The 20,544-nt window shown below is 50.7% G+C and overlaps 1 protein-coding gene and 1 long non-coding RNA gene across 3 annotated transcripts in view; one reads left to right on the forward strand and one right to left on the reverse strand.

Annotated features, from left to right (window-relative positions):
- Window positions 1–20,544, forward strand: part of LOC125953919 (DAZ-associated protein 2) — a 215,716-nt gene that overhangs the window by 85,665 nt on the left and 109,507 nt on the right. Inside the window, exon 1 of one of the 2 annotated variants that reach the window (XM_049683759.1) lies at window positions 7,916–7,919. The exons of the other annotated variant lie outside the window; for it this stretch is intronic. The gene's annotated coding sequence lies outside the window, so the exon portion shown is untranslated. Of the gene's footprint in view, window positions 1–7,915; window positions 7,920–20,544 lie in introns of those variants that run through there. 2 annotated transcript variants of the gene reach the window in all.
- LOC125953922 (uncharacterized) overlaps window positions 1–20,544 on the reverse strand; it is a 49,281-nt gene that overhangs the window by 8,614 nt on the left and 20,123 nt on the right. The window lies entirely within an intron of this gene.

A 20,544-nucleotide genomic window follows, 5' to 3' on the forward strand; every position in this document is an offset into this window, starting at 1 on the left:
GCGCAGCAGCCGGAGCAACGTCGTGTTCATATCACTGCCTGAAACTGGAGCCTGCGTGGCCCCGGCTTCCCCGCTCATCGATTGGATTTCATTTGAATAATCCTCCGGTGCTGCTGCTGTTGGCCTCCGTTCGATGATAAATCGCCACCGGTGAAGGTGGCCCACCGGTCGCCTAAAACTGCGTTGTGAAATACTGTTCCCATGGCACTGGGCCGCCGCACCTGTCTCGCCTGCCGGGCCAACCGGTTCCGGGGCGAGTGAATTTTGAGATCGAACACCCGAGATCGAGAAAATCTCAAAATAAGGAGACCGAACCGAACACTGCTGCTGCTGCTGCTGCTGCTGCGGTGATGGTGGCTACGACGACCGCTGACGCTATTTGGCGAGCATCTAATTTATGGTGGTCGTGCGTCGATCGCTGTGCGCAAGCATAGAAACCCGTTACCCGGTGCGGTGTCGAGGCAAGTAACCTTGGAATGCGCGATTCGAGGCAACATAAGATCGCGCACGAGAAGGAGGAGGAGGTGTCGATTTGTGCTCGGATTTGCTTCAGGTGAGTGGCTGAGTTGGTATTTTTAAAACAACTATTTGAATATGATCCAAGAGGGCCATAGTCCACTTCCCGCTGGATTCAAGTGTTTGACGTGTTTTGACAGCATCCGCGTCTATGTTTAGTAGAAGTTCTGGTTCTGGATATCCTTTAAATGGCTAGGCAAACCAAAATTCCATAGATTTATGCTTTCAGAACACTTGTTTGGAAGAAATTCGACAAATGAATTTTAACAAATCGAAAACTAGTTTTAATTAACAATTTAAAAGCAATTATATTTTTATTATCTTTAAATATACTTTATAATTGAAGCTTTCGCTCAGATCGACTTAATTATTATTCATATTAGGAATCACAATCTGTTTCTTTGGTGGTTTGTGTTTCTGAAGCATCCTGATAGAAGAAAGTTCAAGGTCATGAATCTAGACCTGTGTTCAAAAAATCATTGACCAAAAATTTGGGTTTAGTTTTTTTGTTTTTGGAAGAAGAAAAACGATTTGATTGTCAATTTATAGCTAGAGACATTCTCATTACAAATTGTAATATGCACGCGAACATCACCGAATAAGTCAAGATGGATTCTCTTTCGCTTTGCCTGCTGATGAAGTATAGCGAAGAAGAAATCAATTTAATCGAGATAATATTCATCAAAAAAGCACAAAACACGGTTGAAAACTAAGACGAAATGTTGTTTGTTTAAATCTTTTTTCATTAAAATTGCAAGCAAAACACTCACATTTCAAACTTAAACGGTTACTTTCGACCGCAGCTGGAACCAAGGTATCGCTCTGTTCAAGTGTTCCAAAGACTCTGCACGCAACGACGACGCCTGGATCCCATTTCCACTCCACGAAGAAAAGATTCTGCATCAAATCGAGAGCAACAAAGCGGCGCCGACTTAGATGAAGCCATTAAGCCACCTTCTCCTTCTCCATCTCCACTTCTTCCTACACCGGGGCAAACAATCGGCGACACTCGGCGACCACTCGGCCATTGAGTCTGTCGATGACACCCAGGGGCCCCAAATCCCGCTATCAGATCCATTTCGAGCACGCAGCAGCAGCAGCAGCAGCAGAGATGATTCGTCATGCGTGACTGCTGAGGGTGGCCGGTCCGACGTACCCGGAGCGTGACGCCATCGCCGACGCTGACATAGCGCTTCGTGAGAAAACTGCCCCGCCCCCCGCCCCGCCCCGGGGGTCCGGAAGGAATCAAAACACGACACGCCGGTCGATCGCGCCATTTGATCTCTGTAGAAGAAGGAGGAGGAGGAAGAGAAGGAGGAAGAGGAAGAGGAGCTCCTGGAACACAAAAGGCAACATGGAGGAAGTAAACTGAGCGCGTGGGAGCAACGCTGCTCGGCACTCATTTCACGCTTTGGCATGGGGGGGGGGGGGGTGAAGAGGCTGTCGACTGCGTTAGTTGGCTTCCACTTCCATCCCTCCCCCAACCGGAGGAGTTGGTGTTGCGAATCATCTCTTTTGCGCGCGGTTTGCGGTCACCACTCGGCGGCGGCGTCGGCGGCGGCGCACTCAACGGTGACAATGGCGGCATGTCTCCGGACTCTTTGACGGCTCTTTGAAGCCAATGCGTGCGCCCCACATCGATACGCCACCACCCGGGAATTGACCTGCCCTCCTCCCCAAGGGGGCCTCGTCATAAACCCATAAATGGCCGGCTTTCGATGCCGGCGGCATCGTCGGCGGTGACGATCACCAAATGAAAACAAACGAATTGTTTGTTGGGGAGTTTTGCGCGGCAAACGATCGTCCACTCCCCTTTTTCGGTTACTTTTTATTGATCGTTCGACCTCCCCTCCCCTATTGCCCGAAAATACAAACCGCGGCAAATCATGGACTGTTGACCTCTTCGGTAAATGTGTTTGCATCATAAAAGGCGGCACGGCGCGACAAACGCCTTCGATCGGTCGATCGATTGATCGCGAAAGGGTATTAGGATGCAATCAGAGACACCACAAAGCTGAAGTGCCACTAAAGAGCTAGCATTTTAATGCTCGGAGATGATCTATGATTGTCATTGAAGGTACTAAAGTAATAACGTGACCTTTGTAGGGGGGAGTTGATTAGAGCGGTTGGCTTTCGATCGGATGGAGGCGCATGGTCGAGGGTTGGTTTTTTTTGGTCGCGTTTGTCAGCAAAGATTGTGCCACGCATGAGGTCACGATGCCAACAATGACTTTCTTATACTTGATTTGCATTTTTCTTACATTGTTCTTCAATTTTTTCTTTATATTCGAATTCCAATCAATTGAATGCGAAGTCAAATTATAATTATAATTATAATTATTATACAAGGCGCTGTTCTAAGATGAAAACATTTATGAGAAGATTCTGAAAAGAAAAATAAATACTATTCTAAAAAGAAAGTATCAAAGAGAGACAGGAAAATGGAGAATGAAAACAAAAAAATAAACCTCATCTCAAAAAGGTTTTGGATGTTAAACGAGAAGTACTTGAAAGCAGATGATCTCAACTACCCTAGATCTATCGCAAAAAAAGAATGTGAATTACTCAAATGAAAAAACCTCGCACCAGAGACGTGATCGAGCACCAAAAACCCCGTACGCGCAAGGTGATCGCGATCTTAAAATAAAATCCAAATCCATCACAACGCACCAGCCGTGGGGCACTAGTGCACGAATCATGACGACCGAATCATGATTGACCGTAGCCATTAATCAACGTAAGTGAATCGGAAAGCAAGCGAGGAACGAGAAGCTGCCGCGGAAGTGGGGCACCAGTGCAACCAATACTCAACGCGACTCGTGACTGCCACCTCCACCAACCGAACCGTTGTTCAAGTTCGCGTTCAATAAAATGATTTCATTAAATTCAAAGTGACACACCAAGAAGTGGAAGGGCGGGAGACGGTGAGGTCGCCATTTTGTCGTCTCATGCCGTGTGGCTGCTGCTGAGTTATTTAAATACATGCTCACCGACGGACACGTGCTGTCGGCCGTCGATCGCGGTTCTGGTTAACGATTAGACAGCAGAACATCCGGCGCTACATCCGTCAACCAGTGGACCGTGTGGCGGGTAGAGGTGTTGGAATTGGCGCCGATTGTGGCACCACCGATCGCACCTTTGACACATCCTTCCGATCACGTTCCTCGATCCGGATTGGAGTTTGAATGGAGCACCGCAGATCGAGATCCGCTCTTCCGGCGTACAGGTCCCGTCCCTGCTTTTCAGCATGAAAAGGTCAAACTAATTAACAGCTAACAGCGGCGCACACACACACACACACACACACGCGCGCGCTGACAGCTGCCAAAACATAGCCGCCGCAGAACGACGACGTGGCGTTCCGCGCTCCAAAAAACCCGGCCACAATTTGCACACCCGCGCCAATCAGCTGCTCATGCGTCGGGCCCGCTGCATCGCATACCGAGCGCGCGTGCGACCGCGACCGCGACCGCAGCCCGATTCGTGCGCCTCTCGCGGAACTTCCAGCACGTGCAACAACCACGACGGCCACGACGAGGACGAGGTCGCGAGAGGAATTCGGTTAATTTATACGCAAAATATCATCTTCATTATCGGCCACTCGCTCACGGTCTCCCGGTTCTTTGGCTGCAGACACATAAATTTGGCGTTCGATTTGCGTCGCCGTCGCCGTCGTACGAGTGGCGCTGATCGTGCGCGCGCGCGCACACACACACACGCGCGCGCGTGTGCTACGGTAGATCACCGGACCGCTAGATCGAGCCGAGGGTTTCAATGCAAATTTTCGGTCACGAAACCGGGCAAAGAACCTCTTTCGCCAAGAGCTTTGCGCTTTTAACGCTCGGAGCGATACCGCCGAGATGCACACAAAAGGGGGAAGCATAAGGATCCTCGTGCAATGGTCTGTTTGTGGCGGGCAGTGTGAGAAAACGAGAGAAAGAGAGAGAAAAAGAGTGGCAAGATCAAAATATTTTCGGTAATTTATATTATGCTAATGAGCTCGCCCCAAGACCGAGGGGCTCGAGCGGCTTGAGAGGGGTTTCCTTTGAAACGAGATTCGTAAATAGGTAACCGGCGTTCCCGCCATTGCCGCTCGCTCGCACGCAACCGCCTTGACGGTATCTTTCATCATCGAGCAACATGTCACCGTTTGAGCAACATGCCGGTCGAATGGCGGCTCGTTAGCGTTTATTGCGTGGCTTCCACCGTGGCTGCCGGTATTTGAGACGACGTATCTAGGCATCTGAAGGACGCCAGGGAACGGGAACAGCATGAGAGGGGCTGTTGTTTTTTTTTTAATGAACCGGTGAATTTGTGTAATTATCGTTCACGCGTGCTCACGTATATTAGGGTGCTTAGGAAGGCTGCGTCCTCGGTATTAGATATCCATCGGTATCCATAGCTACCCGAACGGATAACTGGATTAGGTTCTGGCGGATTCTCACTCACTCATTCACTTGCACTCACTCGGTATGTAAAATGCATCACATGCATCCCCCGCCTGGTCATGTATCCTTCCTCGACCAGTCTTCCGACAACCGTAACGACGACGGTTACTGTTCCGGTTATTTATGGCTCATAAGCAGCAGCAGTACTACACGGCATAAATATCGGGGGAACAAGAACTACTGGACAATGGGACTGCCCAGCGGCATGCAACTGAGCGGGGCGCGCGATATCCCCGAGCTCCTCGAAAAGTGTTGCTGGTGAATTGTGTTTGTTTGCTGTTATCTGGTGTTTGTTTGTGAATCGTGTTTTTTTTTGCTGCGGTCCAATTTCGTTTCGCAATCTCATCCTTTTTGGCGGAAATCGATGTTTCAATTTTAGTTTTAAACTTGTTTTTGATTTTTTTCCAACTATCGAACAACATAAAAATCGAACAACATAAAAAAATATATTCTTTGTTAACAAATAAACAAACGACGCAAGAAGGAGTAGAGTTTTTGAGGTCATGATCATTGACTTGGGAGTTGGAGGAGGATTGTTGAAGTTGAACTATATTTTTTCTTATTTTAGTGTATACAATTCAAAGTGTGTAAATATATTTGTTATAATATAATGATTGAAGGGTTCCTACGTTGTAAACGGAAAGGAATTATTCCCGTACTCCTGATTAAGTAGCGCTTCATTCTCCATACACTATCTGATATTCCGTTTTTTGGAATGAGCAAATTACTTTATAGTGATGGCAACTAAAGTCACTAAAGCTATTTGCAAGCTAGATTCTACTTTTACTCTGGTAATCTGGTGATACCATCGCTATTATTCTTGCCAAGCTATTTAACACATCTAACTCTTTAGAAGTTCTCATCAATGCTACTTTTTCTGTAAATTACGCATGAGGTTATAGCGACTAAATTTAGAGTCTGCTGAGATGGTCTTCTCACTATGGAAATCACTATGAAGCTCACTATGGAGCTTGACAGCGTTGATTGCATTCCTTTGCCTCGTCCCGAAATGATAAAGTGATTATTAGATATTAGTACATGACGTAATATAATCTAAGAAGCCGAATCAAATGAGTCAAGTAACATGAATCACTTCGCCCAACCCATCCCTTCTTGGCACATTTACGATCTTGAAATGGGCGCCGCATCACGCTTCGCTTCGACACCTCCATGCCGGTCGCGGCCACGAACCGCCGCGACACATGCTAATTGGCAGCATGCGCGCCGAACAAGTGAATGCCGAACAAACTGGCACACATCCGACGGACGTTAACGACCGAAAACGGAAGTAAGACACACCAACATGGCGTGGCATGTCGTATGAGATCGTCACACTTGAATGCCCCCAACGACGACGACGACGGCGACGACGGAAAAACCTCGAACCACGCGCACACCCCGCGTGCTAATTGAGGTCGGAAATGGAAGTCATTTTCGCGGTTGGGCGCGCTTCAAGCCTCGCTCGCACCGTTCGCCCTCGAGATTCCTCACTTCCGCAGTCTCCAGGGGCAGCATCACTGTGTTGGATCGCAAATAGAGAGAGAAAGAGAGAGAGAGAGAGCCCTCAGAGGCGTGCATTGTTGCTGAATGAATCGAATCGATTGCATGATTGCATCGCACGTGTCGCGTCATTTTTTGGCACCGAGATTTAAACAACATAAACAAGGGGCGCCCATTACCCTGGTTCTGGTGTGTCACGGAACTTGTCACCATAAATCATCAAACAGCGGAAGCAAAACGAAATTCGCGAGCACGGAATTCCGTCGTGACGTCGGTGTCCGATGCTTGGGAATCGATTGTTTTGTCTATTTGTTTTGCTTCAATTTTGTTTTCTGTCATTACCGTCGCCCTGTGTGTGTGTGTGTGTGTGTGCACTTGAGACCTTCATTTCAAAATCAGTAAGAGGGTAAGGGGGGTATATAGGAGGACATCGCAACATTTATGAACAGCTTCATTCACTTCCGAGACAATCGAGGAATCGTCGTCGTCGTCGTCATGCGCCCAACGCTAACGACCCAATTTTCGATACGACGTTCACGATCGCAAAGGAAGTAGTTGTCAATACTGCCGGCTCTGCTCGCAACTTGGTTAATTGGCCAAGGACACGCGTAGGCAACGCACCAAAATGGCGCGGGCGCGCGCGCGTGACCGAATCGGAGGATCGAACGCGGGATCGCGAGGATTCCAAGCAAACGATCACGAGCGACCGAGCAGCGTTGCTGCAATCGAATAAACAACGACACGGAAGACAACAACCCCCCTTTCTCCCTCCCTTTACCACGAGGATAAGCAAACGCGATCCGAGCCGCTAATCCAAACGAGCGGCGCGCCTGATCCTGAAGACCATTTATCTTATCGCTAAATTGGGAGTCGTGGTACACACAAAGGCACACAAAGACACCGTTGGCACCAGCAGCAGCACCAGCAGCAGCACCAGCAGCTGCTGCTGATCTTTTGCTCCTCTGTATCTGCCGCCAGACCGGACCGAGATCGCCGAGATCCCGGCTGAACGAAGGAACACAAAAGCCGCGTGTTGCGATCAGTGACGGTGATTGCACCGCACCATCACCACCACCACCACCACCCGGACCACCACGCGTCCAGTAGACGCGGACACTTATCAATCTTCTGTCACTGTCACCGTTCACCGTAAATGATTCATCTTGATCATCTTTGGTTTGAAACCTGATTTGATCGTCCGCAACCCGGAACGCCCGGAGAATGCTGGAGAATTATTTATTTTCTGAAAAATCGCGCCGCACGCCCGCGGTCCACCCGGGGGCCACTTTATCGGCGCCCTCGGAGGCAGCACGACGATCATCACGCGGGGCCCGGGCCATCCGGGCCTGTCGCCTGAAAATGTTTAATTATTCGAAAAAAAAACCCGGCATTCTCGCGAACGCTGTCCCACGTTCCACCGCCATTCATCCGGTTTCGGTCCAACCGAAAAAAGGCCAAAGGAAGGGGAGGGGGGAGGGGGTGGATGGCGCAAACCTGACAGATCGGATCGGACCTACTGGCACCCTTAGCCTCCCCCCGATGGAAAGGTGAAAACCAAACAAAACAAAGCAGCGACGCGGTGTTGCTGCTGCTGCTGCTGCTGCTGATCCGCTGCTGCTGAGCGCAACATCGAGTGGCGTTCGAGCAACGCACCCAACACGGATCCCGTGGCCGGGCGATAATCCTGGGCGAGAAGAAGCTGAAAATTAAATCAAAATAATTGATCGAAACGGTGCGATAAGCGCGAGCGGACGGGCGCAGTTCGAGTGCCAAGAAGGAGGCGAGGGACCTTTTGATTTGTTGCTGGCCTGGCGCACTCCGGGCCCGGTGTCGTTTCTGGCGTGAGTCGCGCGCACGCTCGTGCCTTTCAAAGGGGGGGAGCCCAGCCACGGTTAATGCACATCCCTTGTATGCGGTTTTGACTGTTGCTTCTGTTGTAGAGAACCAGCAGCGAGATAGCGCTATCGCCAGGAGGAGGCGAGAAGGGTACATAAATGCTTATACATTCATCATTTAGCAGAGGGGCGCAGATGCTGCTGCTGCAGCCTCGCTGGTGGACCCCAAAACGATGGTTTTGCGATTAGCATTACACGAGGATTCGAGGACTCCGTTCCCGAAAACGTTTTCCGCTCCCGGCTGCTCGGGCTGCTCGATTAGACCTGAACGATCGTGAAAAGAGTCCCCCCAATATCTCATTGTTCTCGTCCTGAACAATTACCTCCAGCAAGCATCATGCCGTCGAGTCGATTTTTTTGGTTTTTTTTCGAGTTCCTCGCTTTCGTTGAAGTCTTTTGTTTTTAGCGGCGAACGTGCTGCACCACATCCATCCATCCTCGTTTTCATGGCTTAATCTAGTGCTTTGGGTTGCAGAGTGAGTATCCGGACACACAAACATACACATTCTCTCTCTCTCTCACACACACACACACACACAGCTCGATGGAATGCATCGAGGATCGTTCAGTGAGCGCGCGCGATCACCATTATCCCGAAGCATTAGACGATAAGATCGATGTCTGCCGTCCACATTCTAACCGAAACCATCATCATGCTCATCCCTCGCGGTCGTGGTCAGCACCAGAAACTTGTTTTACGCAGAAAATGCGCCGATTATTAATATCCGTACTCGTCGTCCTCCGAGCAACCGAGCGGCAATTCCTACTAACTCTTCCTTCATGCTTCTCTCTCCATAACTCATCGTCCTCGTGTTTCTCTCTCTCTCTCTCTCTCTCTCTCTCTCTCTCTCTCTCTCTCTCTCTCTCTCTCTCTCTCTCTGCCGGATGTAATTTGACTCGCGACAGCAGACAGGATAACTGACCCCAGGGAAGGGAGGGTTCCTTGCAATAACTTTTAGTTTCATTTGACCGGACCCAAAAAACGACAAACTGTGCTCGAGTGATCGCTTGGAAGGGTGCATTAGATGGTATAGTGCTGCAGCCACATCCTCATTCATCTCGGAGTACCAGCAGCAACGGCGAGCAATATGTTTTGGAATTTGTTAGCAAACTGACGCGCAAAAAAAAAACACACGCCCATTGCGACCCATAAATAATGTACATTCTTTTTGCCTTTCGTTTCGCGAAAGGGTTTCGCCAACCGCGGAATTGATGTGCCCCGGCGATGATGATGATGATGATGAGCAGGAGGATGTGGAGTTCTCTGCTCGATCTCTGCACGATGCTGCGATGCTTCCGCTCCGCTCCGTGGCGTCGTCGCTTTGGGCGACAAATTTGCTTCACCGAAAAGTTTCTCATTCGAAAAATCCCCTTTCACCAATAATGCGAAAGGGATGCGGCCAGGCCAGGGATGCAGCTTCTGTTTCCTTTCGTGAGAGGATCGTTAGCGATCGGCAATCAGATTCTGGAGCGATAGAGTTATCATCGGCAGCATCCAACAGTAATAAGCTGCAGCATCTCTGGTTTCGGCCGGCTGATCATCCAGTGGCTCCAGTTCTCTCCGGGGTTTTAGTTTCTGTGTTCTGTGCTGCCATTTTACTACCGCTCAACGAGCAACGAGGGTGGGGAACAGGAGAACGGGCGCCCGTTGCATGCACGAATGCTCGAAATGCAATTTCATTTCCAATCAACGAATCGCCGCCATTTATCAGTCAATCGAAAGACTTTACGACATCATTCATCTTCCAAGGGAGGGGGCGAGAAGATGAAGGGAGGAAACCTCATCGTCTGATCGTCAGATCGAAGGTTGAAACTTTCGTCTGGATGATCCGCCGTGTCCGGTGCTTGCATGCCCCGGAGGCCAGCACACACGCACGCACGCACACACACACTCCATCTCGCTCTCACAGCAGCAGCTTCCAGCGAAAGACAATCACCATTAAGGAATCAACCGCACACGCATCATAACATCGGCAGCAGCAGAAGCAGCAGCAGCAGTAGCAGCAGCAGCAGTAGCAGCAGCAGCAGTAGCAGCGAACAGTTTCGGTAGCTGTAAGCCGCCTTCCCTTCGCCCACTACATAAAACCGGGATAAGACGGAAGCCGTTTTGATCATCCTCCGCTTCGGCGTTGGTCGAGGTCGAGGCAATCCAGCCACGAAGATCGATCGATCGATGCCTGCCTGATTACGCATCAGCATACAGCAGCTACAGCAACAGCAGCAACAACCGCCGACCAGAGATGCATCGATGAGGACGCTGGTCGACGACGACGAAGATAGCGATGTCTGTGGTGACACGGGCACGGCTACGGACGCTACGGAACATGCATGTTGTGGCTACCGAATACCGCTGTCGAAAGCATTAAGCAACCGGTGGAAGAACCGGTGGCAAAAGCGGATCATCACGACGATCATCATAATGCAGATGACGGCGTTTTAAAGGTCAGAGAAGAGAGGGGGAAGGGGTGAAGGATTATTATTTGTGGCGTCCCCAATCCCCCTTCACGATCGCCACTTATCGATCTTCGTGCGCTGATGTGAACATGCATTTAAAGATTATGATTAATGTTTCTGGTAGCAGCAAACAGAAGCCAACGGAGAGAACCATGTCGAGTGTCAAAAAAGTGGTTGCGGTTGTGTGTGTGTGTGTGTGTCGGGGGGGATTGATCCTCAAATCCTGCTTAATTATCTCCAGCATCATGCAAGTGGGAGCATGGAACCAGCATGGAAAGTGACTCACTACGTTTCTAAAAAGAAAACAAAAAATCCCACCAAAAATTCCCCGCGTTCCACAATGAATCACGAACGTAGAGGAGGAGAAGCAACGGTTACCGGCGATGGAATGTCCGGTGATGTCGGTCTGGCCTGGCGGTCAGGTTTCGTAAAACAAAAGAGGCCCTTCTCCCCCTACCCTCGCTTCCTGGATGATTAATAAATTGCATTTTTGGGCCCGGGCGGTTTGCGGCCTACAGTTGGCGCACAAATTGGTGCGTCTCAGGCTCAGGCTCAGTGTGCACAGTTCTCATTACCGCTGATCTGATTGAACATTTTATTGCCGTACTCTGGCTCACTGGCAGAACGAGCGGTGTGCAGCCTTTGATTGCCTGCGTCATTTGCTTGGGCTTGGGCACAGTTGAAAAAAACTTTTATTGATTCTTTTGCGATTGGCAATAATATTTGGAAAGATTAAGCATCCTGCCTTCTTTTTATGCTGAACCGTAACAACATAAGCATCGAATTCACTTACTTTTTACAACGGCGATACTTGCTGGCCAACAAGGAAAAATGAGGGTAACACCAGTTTTATGTCTTTTTCCGTCTTGTTTGAGTTGCATTCGAAAGACTTCGATTCAAAAGACTTCAATCTGGGGTTAATAAAATGAAAAAACGATCAGTTTGCGATCTCAATGTAGTTGAAAGTACCTTTCTCGGATCGAAAGCGACCATCGTGTGCTTCTAGGAATAGAAAGTGCCGGGGCGGTGCGCGCTCACTGTAAAAACTAATACCAAAGATCACCCGAATACCAGAGTTCGTCGTCTGTCCCTCGGGCGAGAACCAGTTCCCACGGGATTCTGCACTGATTTACATATGTTGCAGGTGTTTCCGCTCCTCTCAACCATTCTCATCTGCAGCTCTAGATCGTAAACCACGATCCACGATCGATCGGCCAGGTTCGATTAGACTGGCTACCGAAACACGGATCTCTCCCCAAAAACGATCTTTTGATCGAAACGTTCGATCGTGGAGAAGTCGTGGACGTAGAATGAGCATAATTTTCTAACATTATCTCCCGCTTTATGATCGCGTTTTTTTCTAGTGGACATAAATTTACGATTAGAATCCGAGTCGACGACGAGGACGACGATGAGAACGGCGCGACACAGCCGATCACCACCACTGATCATCGCCGGGTTTTCGGAAGCAATTTGTCTCGCGCGCGCCTCCCGGCTCGCCGGCACACCCCGGCTGATAAATTCCGCCAGTGTGCTTGAGGCGATCGTTCGGAGAATCCGAATGGGCCACCGTTTCGGAAGCTGCTCCCGATGAGACGCTTTTAATGACGATCGTTTGGACCGGCGGACGGGGCTTGTTGTTGTTGCGGGGTGTACACGATGATGATGAGCTGTAAAGAGGGCTAGACATCACACACACACAGACACATAGAGGCTGCTTAGTTGGCTCGAGGCCACCTCAAGAACTGACATTGACGACAGACAGTAGACGGAATGTCCTTGGGCGATCGAGAACGATCGAGTCGTCGGTCCACCACCAAGTCCATGATCGATTGTCATCCCTTCCAGGGAGTGTTCCATCTGCCAGCAAAAAGGTAGAATTTCGAAGAGAAACTCTCTGCTTCTGCTACATCTCAGGGTGCAAAACGATCTTCTTTCGTTCGATCGTCCGTTTTCTACCCCGGATGGAACGCACCCTTACTGCCGAGCGATCGAGCGGCACGCGGAGTGTGAAACTAAGAATCGAGACGACGACGACGAAAGAACGACGATCGGGACAGGATGTGGCAACTAATTTCCAGAATTAGCTCCAGAATTCAATCTTCCCTTTCCCTCCCTGTTTTGCAACCCCCTGCGCGGTAACCCACCTCGGGACCCGGCGTTGATAAATGGAACAATTTGGGGCGCGGATTCTAAGCATCCTGCCTTCGCTCGTTCGCGTTAAGCGGCCGTTCCTCTTTCTCTGCTCAGCCATGCCTGCAGGACATGTTTGGGTCCGCTTGGACATTCCGATCGCATGTGGCGCAAGGGGCAGAAGACACGGGAATATGATATCCTCGGGAGCCGCGCGGAGGTTTGCTTTGGACCCTCAGGGAAAAAGGCAACACACAAAAGCATCACGGGCATGGTCGTCGTAATTTGATTCCACGATCCAGCGAGCGAACCGCAGTCCCGTGTGTGATCGCGGGATCGTACAAGGATCGGCGACATCGACATCCTCTTGCCATTTTGTGCGCGTCCCGCGACAGGAACCGCAGGTGCAATGTCCGTTTTTGGGGGCAGTTGGCTGCCCGTGGGAGAGAGAGATCCGCGAGCCACGATCCGCGCCAAACCGAAAGTTGCGATCTCGCGATCTATTCCTTGTACGGAATCCTGGCTCCGGGAGGGGGTTTTCCATTGACCAACGGGACCAACGGGACCCTTCTCTTGCCCTCTTGTCACGTGGATGATGTGGCGCGAGCGGGAATCGAATTCGGTTTCGTCGCCGCCACCCAAATCTTCCTCCCTTTCTTCATTGTTTTCTTCCTCGTTTGGCTGGACGACGATGAAAAGGAGAAACCGAGCGATCGATCGAGAGAGTGCAGTTGGGGTGCACTTTCGCACCAGCTTCCTTTTGAGCACGCCACGCACGCATTGAATGCATTTCATGCCAGATTTGGTGTTGTTGGAGGGCGATCCGTGATCGTTGGACGCTCGCGCGCCCGGACGCTGCAACAAATTATGCCGCGAGCGGTTCTGTTTTTTCTTTTTGGGGCCACCCTCGTCCTTATTTGGGGTGATGTCCGTCGCAGCTGGCCGTTCCCGTGGTCGATTCGGTTTCGGTGGATTTGACATTAAAGTGGGAAAAATTCGGGAACACTTTGGATTGAGGGAGAAAGTGGTTCACGCGACACGTGACCGGGCACTCCAAATGAGGTGCATTTATGGGAAAATCGAGAGATCGACAGAGAGAGAGAGAGAGAGAGAGAGAGAGAGAGAAAGAGAGATAGAGAGAGAATATTGGCATCATTCGCGAAGGTGTTTGACGCTTCAATGTCATCCATTCTGGAGCAACAAATTCGAACGAAACATTAATGGAGCTCCTCGTCGGTTGCGTGACGCCAAGAACCGCCACCGGCGCAGCAAGCAGCACACACACACACACACATACACACACACATGCGCTCGCGGACGCGCAATTAGATTGCGAGTGGCGCACGCACGATTCGCGCCGCTAAAAACCTCGTCCAAAGCCGCGACCATGACCGTCATCGTTGAGCGCCGATCGGTCGGACCGTCTGGCCTATCTGTCTGTCCGTCTGTCCGTCCGTCTGTCCGTCTGTCTGGCGGCCAGCTATCAAGCGAAACGCACACCGGTGTAGTCCGGTCGTCTAGTCGGTGTCGCACTCGGTTCCACCTCAGTGAGCCAGTTCTTGTCACAGCACTCGCGCGCGATCTCAGCGGTAGTTCACCGGCCACGACACACCATTTTCACGCCGCCATTTGTCTGGACATCAGGACGCAAGGTGTTTGCCAGAAGAGAACGAGATTGTAGCTTGCTTTGATGAAATTGCCCCCCCAAAAAAAAATAGAACGAATTTAACTTTCGCGTTTCTGCTAAGCCGCAGTTTAGTTCAAAAGACTGCAACGCCACCGCACGATACGAACCGCATCGTTTGAACGAAAAAGGAAACGCGGGAAGGTTAGTTGCATCATAAAACGACCAATCCAAATAAGAGAACCCTCCTTTCCCCTCGGTGTGCAATTAAACTCCCCTTTCCCTTTCGATAAGCCGCGCGGCGCCACCCAACGAGTGACCTCGCGGATCGTTCGATCGATTTATCAATTTATCGCGGAGGTGATAGTGTGATGGTGATGGCCTTTGATGAAAATGGCGCCCGGTGCCGGTGCGGCCGGCCGAACGAAGAATGCGGAAGGAAGCGATCGCAAGATCGCTCACCCATAACCATTGCCGCTGGTGACACACATATACCACTCCGAATCACCACGCCACCGCCACCACCATCTCATGGTCAGCTCATGGTCAGCGTGCAAGAGTCGCACGAAACAAAACCTAATTTCCGCAAAATCGGCGTCGCAAGGCAGGTAGGCCGGGAAATGGGTCAATGAGGCAGTAATGCAATGCTGATGGCCACGGTCACGGCGTGTGTCTAAGGTGCCAGAACACACTCACATAAACCACCCCGCCGTGATCAGTCGCGATCTAATCCCCGACTTTAAAGCACAAATGTTTCCTTCCTACTTGCTGAGGGCGTAACGGAATGGTGTTTTCAGAGGAAAACAAGCAACAAAATTAGTATTTATGGTTCAAAATTTACCACGGAAGTGAGTTGCCGTTGCTATCGTTACTTGAAATAAAAAAAGCAACACAAATTCATCCTTCGCTGGACGAAATTCTTTGGACGAAAACAAACAAACAACGAGCATCGGAGTGGTCACTTCCACGACGACGACGCCGACGATAGAAAGTCAACTCTTCCCCTCTTGATAAACACCCGCATTAGTCGCATCGTTCATTAGCGAGCTGATTTATGCCGGCAAGCGGCTCCCGTGAATCTATTTTCCCGCTCAACGATCATGCAACGATTGTGAGTGAGTGACTGACTGACTGACTGACGACCAGACCCCGAACCATCCACGGTGGGTGATCCATCACGAAGGGGTGGTGGTGGTGGCCAAGGGTGGCTGTGAAACTGCCCTCCACCAAACGAAAAAAAAAAACGAACGAACGAACCAACCAAGTGACAACTCACCGGTGGTATCGGTGAACCGCAATCTTGCCCTGCCGTGGCTTCGGGGCTTCTATCCGCTGCTATCGGCCAGCCTCATCTTCGCACGCCGAGCCGCGGGGCCCTCCGGAAAGTGTGACGGAATGTGTGCAGCGCAGTTTGTTTTATCAATTAGACACCCTTTGGGAGCCGCACCGGGGAGGGGGGTCGTTGTTAATAGATGGTGCCGGTGCCACGAGCAGAGCCTCGAGTCGAGTAGGCCTTGAAGGCCAGCCACGGGTTTTGCCGTCGATCAACGTCGTAGGAAAGAGAAAAAGGAGCAGATGTCGAAGAGAAGAAGAAGGAAGATGGGGGAGGGAAATCATTTACAGAAACACGTGCTTCCTAACAGGCCTATCCACACACACACACACACATAGCGAAAGAGCGCAATCGACAACGAAAACGACGATGACGACGAAAGATCGATCCATCTGATCGGTGGCGGTGTGGCTAAATATATCGTTTATTTATTTAAATCAACCACAAGCCGGGCCAGCGTGGCCGCGGGCACCACGGGCACTATCAACCCCTCCTCCTCCTCCACCATTCCCTTCCTCAACCGTAGTGCCAGTTAATTTTATTTTCCCCGAGCGTGTGAAAGCCAGAGGAAATCGATGCGATTTGCATAATTAATTTGGTGGCCAGCCAGACCCAGATCCGTCGTCGAGCACGCAATACACGCGGGCGTGAGGGCGCGCGCGCGTACGACCACCTTTGCCATGCCATGCCAGGCGTTCCACAGGCACCGAGGCTCGAACTGGGGATGGATCGAAGAGGACGGCGCAGCGATCGTGGGCTGTCATTCGCGGATTGATTCTTTTGTTTCGTTTCGATTGATCCTAGACAGTGCTTTCAGGAGAGCTGTCCGGTAAAGTGTGCTACGATTACGCGCAATGTTATGGATCAATATTCTGGACTGCTTTGATTTTTTTTTTTGGTTATTCGGTAAATATATTTCAATGTTTCTGAAAATGCGTTCAATAAATCAAAGCAATCTAGAATAATGGCAACTGTTATCACACGCTTGGAGGTCTAACATCGCGTTTGCCGCTCGTAAATCGTACAACGCTCCAGTGGAGCAGAGATTTAGCAAGATGATCGGCCCGTGTCCCCGAAGCACACGCCTCGGTACGGTTTTTGATTTTAAATCATCTGTCAAAATTACTGGAATTAAAACCAGACGAATCGAGCATCGTACGCAAGCAACGTAAATGGCCTCTGCTGGTCCGTAGATTTATTCCATTCGTCCAGACCAATGGAAAGGTTAAAAATCTGTCACTATCTGTCACTTCAGTTGGAACTTCTAACGTTTTAAATCCTTTAATGAAATACCGCCCTTTTTCGCTAATCGCCATTTTGGGCTCGAGCCCTATCAAGCTCTTGAGATGTGACATTTCATTCACTTCATTTTGATAACCGACAGCCAATCCTTCCGCAATTGTTTTTGCTACATTACATTGCCGAGGGTAGGGAATACCATTCCATCCACGGCCCCAAAAAACCTCACGAATCCAACCGTTGCAGCTGCCCGAAAAGCTCACCCTCCACTTCTTCTTCCTCCTCTTCTTCTCCTCCTCATCTTCTTCCTCGTCGCGAGCGCTCCGACATGAAAGGTTCGCCCCACGATAAATAACGAAACATCTCACACCCAACGCCTCGCGATAGCCTAAATTGAATTCCCGGTACAACGAGCGCGCGTGTGTGTGTGTGTCCCGCCCGGAGGCACTAAAGGCTGCTCTGCTATCTGCTCAGGAATTCCTTCCCATCAGCAGCAGCAGCAGCAGCAACGAACCACCCACTCACGCCGGGATCCATAGCGTGACTTGAAGTTCCACGAGGCTTGGCAACCGGGATCAACCGACGCCAACGCCAATTCCGAGGCTCGCGCTCTCATTTGCAGATGCCTGGCAGGTGCAGGTGCCATTCGCAACATCTCACCCTCACTCCCTCTCTATCCTTCTCTCTCACTCTCTCCTAAGCGAGACAGAGAGCACGGAGCGGATTGTGTGTGTTCCTTTGTTTAATCTCATAATTCATTTTTTATGTATTCCCGCACATACCATATACGGAGAGTCCGAGCGATCCCGGATTGCATCTCAATTGGCTGTGGCACACGAGGCACACGAGGCACACGGACAGCAGCAAAAGAAGATGAAGAAGAGGCAAACAGCAACGACATCAGCGGCGCAAGGCTTCATCCTGCCAGCCAGAAGGAATCCGGGAAGGCTGTCTCCTTCTGCGAGTCCCGTGGTGACCGGTAAGCCTCCGGCCGGACTCACGCTCCCACACACAGTTCCCAGGTGCCACACCCACCCACCCACCCCGGCCCCGGCCCCTTCGCGAGAAGCTGCAAACATTAAAAACGACTTAAAAACAATCAATTCCCCCGAAAAAGGGCGACGAGAAACGAACTCCACCGCACGGTACCATCGTCCTCGACGACGACGATGAGGATGCTGATGATGGCATGGCATGGTATGGTCTCTGGCATACACCACGCTGCTCCACGAACCTCGCAACCGCCCACGCATTCAATTTAAAACTCACGAGTTCTTGATTGGATGCGAAATAAACCCCCGACACACCACTCCATGCCACCCCCTTTTTTTACTGTCCGGATGGTAGGATGAGGCCTTTCTCTTGGAGGAGCCCTGACAGTTGGTGTGCGCTGGATTTTGATGATGGCCAGGTGCAACTGCGCGATCACGATTAACGTTCGCGCGATCCCCCCATGAACAACAAGCAGACGATTGCAGCGGGCGGGGAAAATGGGGGTGGGGACGGAACGGGAAACGGGAAACGGGACGCGAACGAACAAACAAACAAACAAACAAACAAGGGGAAACGCGATCGCGACACCCGCTCGCGATCGCGAACCGTTAAAATGGTAATTAATCCTGCGGATTAATCGAAATACCGGATCCAGGAGCGAGCCAGGAGCATGATTCACGCTGCGTGTGTGTGTGTGTGCGCTCGCACGCGTGTGTGTGATCAGTACCAAAACCAGGGCTACAAAAGTTGGTCAACAATACATTATCCTGTTAGTTTGCGAGCGCATAAAGTGGACGTTTTAAAGGTTTGTTTCTCAATCATCGTCGGGAAAAAATGGGATCAAAACGGGATCGGGAACCACCACCACCCCCCAGGAAACCGTGCACCCGGTGAAAGCGCACGCATGTCGATCTGTGCACGCGGCCGCAGCCTTTTTAGGGGCAGCCGGATTGTATTGCAATGCAATGAAATGTTTTAATGAAGAGCGTAATGAAGGGCCGGCCGAAAAAGCAAAATGCAAAATGATTGAATTCCAACCTCTGCTTAATCTCATCGCGCCCAACACTAATGAAGCGACATCCCGATCATCGGTCGCATTCCAGAGAAGGTCCCAGAAATGGGCGCCTTTTCTTGGTGTGCTACCCGGGGGTGCACAGTGAAAGTAGGCGTTGGACATCGATGTGTCAAACGAAAACGCACGCGAGAGCAGCGGAAGAATTTACACAGGTCAGCCTGATTGCTAGAACGTTCGTAAGTATTGCCATGGAGATGACAAGCCGACTCCATGACAAGCCCTCGGAGGAGAAAAGAAGAAACCAAAAAAAAAGTCCAAAGGAAAGAAGAAGGAAGGCGCGACAGGTGCGCACATCCGTCGCTTCGATCTCGAACGCGAACGGTCTTTCGCGGATTTACGCGACGCGCCTTTACGATCAACTCCACCTTTATGCTCTCCCTGCTCCCCACCTTTTAAAAAAGTCTTAAAGCTCAGCTCGTGCCACCATTTATCGCGATGGATCCGCACCGCAGCGCCATCCCGTCCTCCCTTTCCGTTCCGTCCTCCCCTTTTCGGTGCCGCATTTCTCCACCGACGATATCGCGCGCAGTTTGGCTCGTGTTTCGCCTTTTCTTGACTTTTATGTCCTCTACCGTGGGCCAAGGAAGGGAGGAACGAGGGGCGCGCGGTTTAATTTTCCGTATCGCTGCACACGCCGCGAGGAAATGAAAGATTTGTGTACCTCACGGCGCACGAGAAAGTATATTGTCACCATGCGAACAGAACGGCTCGCGGAACAGGTTCGGTCTGATTTTGAACTGGTTTTTTTTTCGGGTTTGGGGAGGGCAGCGAAAGGGGGTTGGATGCACCCCCCCCCCCCACCCTGATCGACCGGTGATCGAGCGGAGCATTAAATGAAATCACTGTTTGTGCACATTACACCTTGTAATCTCGGTAACGGGCCGCGATGCAGCTGCTGCTCGCTGCACTGTCCGCCACTGCGAAGCGATCTTGAACCGATCGTCAACCCCTTTTGTGAACGGGGGTGGGGGATGAAATTTGAAAAATCAATAAACAACCCACATGTAACAGGAATTCATTGGAAGGATTCACACTTTGGTCCTCCATCATCCCCGAACAAAAAAAAAACCCACCCCTTAACACTTATTTTGCCTCGTCTGCCAATTAGGGGATGGGGATGGTGGGTGGCCGAGAGTATAGAGAAAAAATAAATAGGCCAGAAAGCGGGCGGCGTTCGCGGTTACGAAACCATCCGAGGTGTAAACCATCCACGGCCAGATGGCGTTAATACATGGCGATCGCCGGGTGTGCCCGTGTGATCGCGGGTACCTAACAGAAAAGTCAATATTTTTGACACTACCCCTCCCTTCCGCGGGTCAACCGTCACACACGGT

This window comes from Anopheles darlingi, chromosome 3, assembly GCF_943734745.1.
Source record: "Anopheles darlingi chromosome 3, idAnoDarlMG_H_01, whole genome shotgun sequence".
Lineage (NCBI taxonomy): Eukaryota > Metazoa > Arthropoda > Insecta > Diptera > Culicidae > Anopheles > Anopheles darlingi.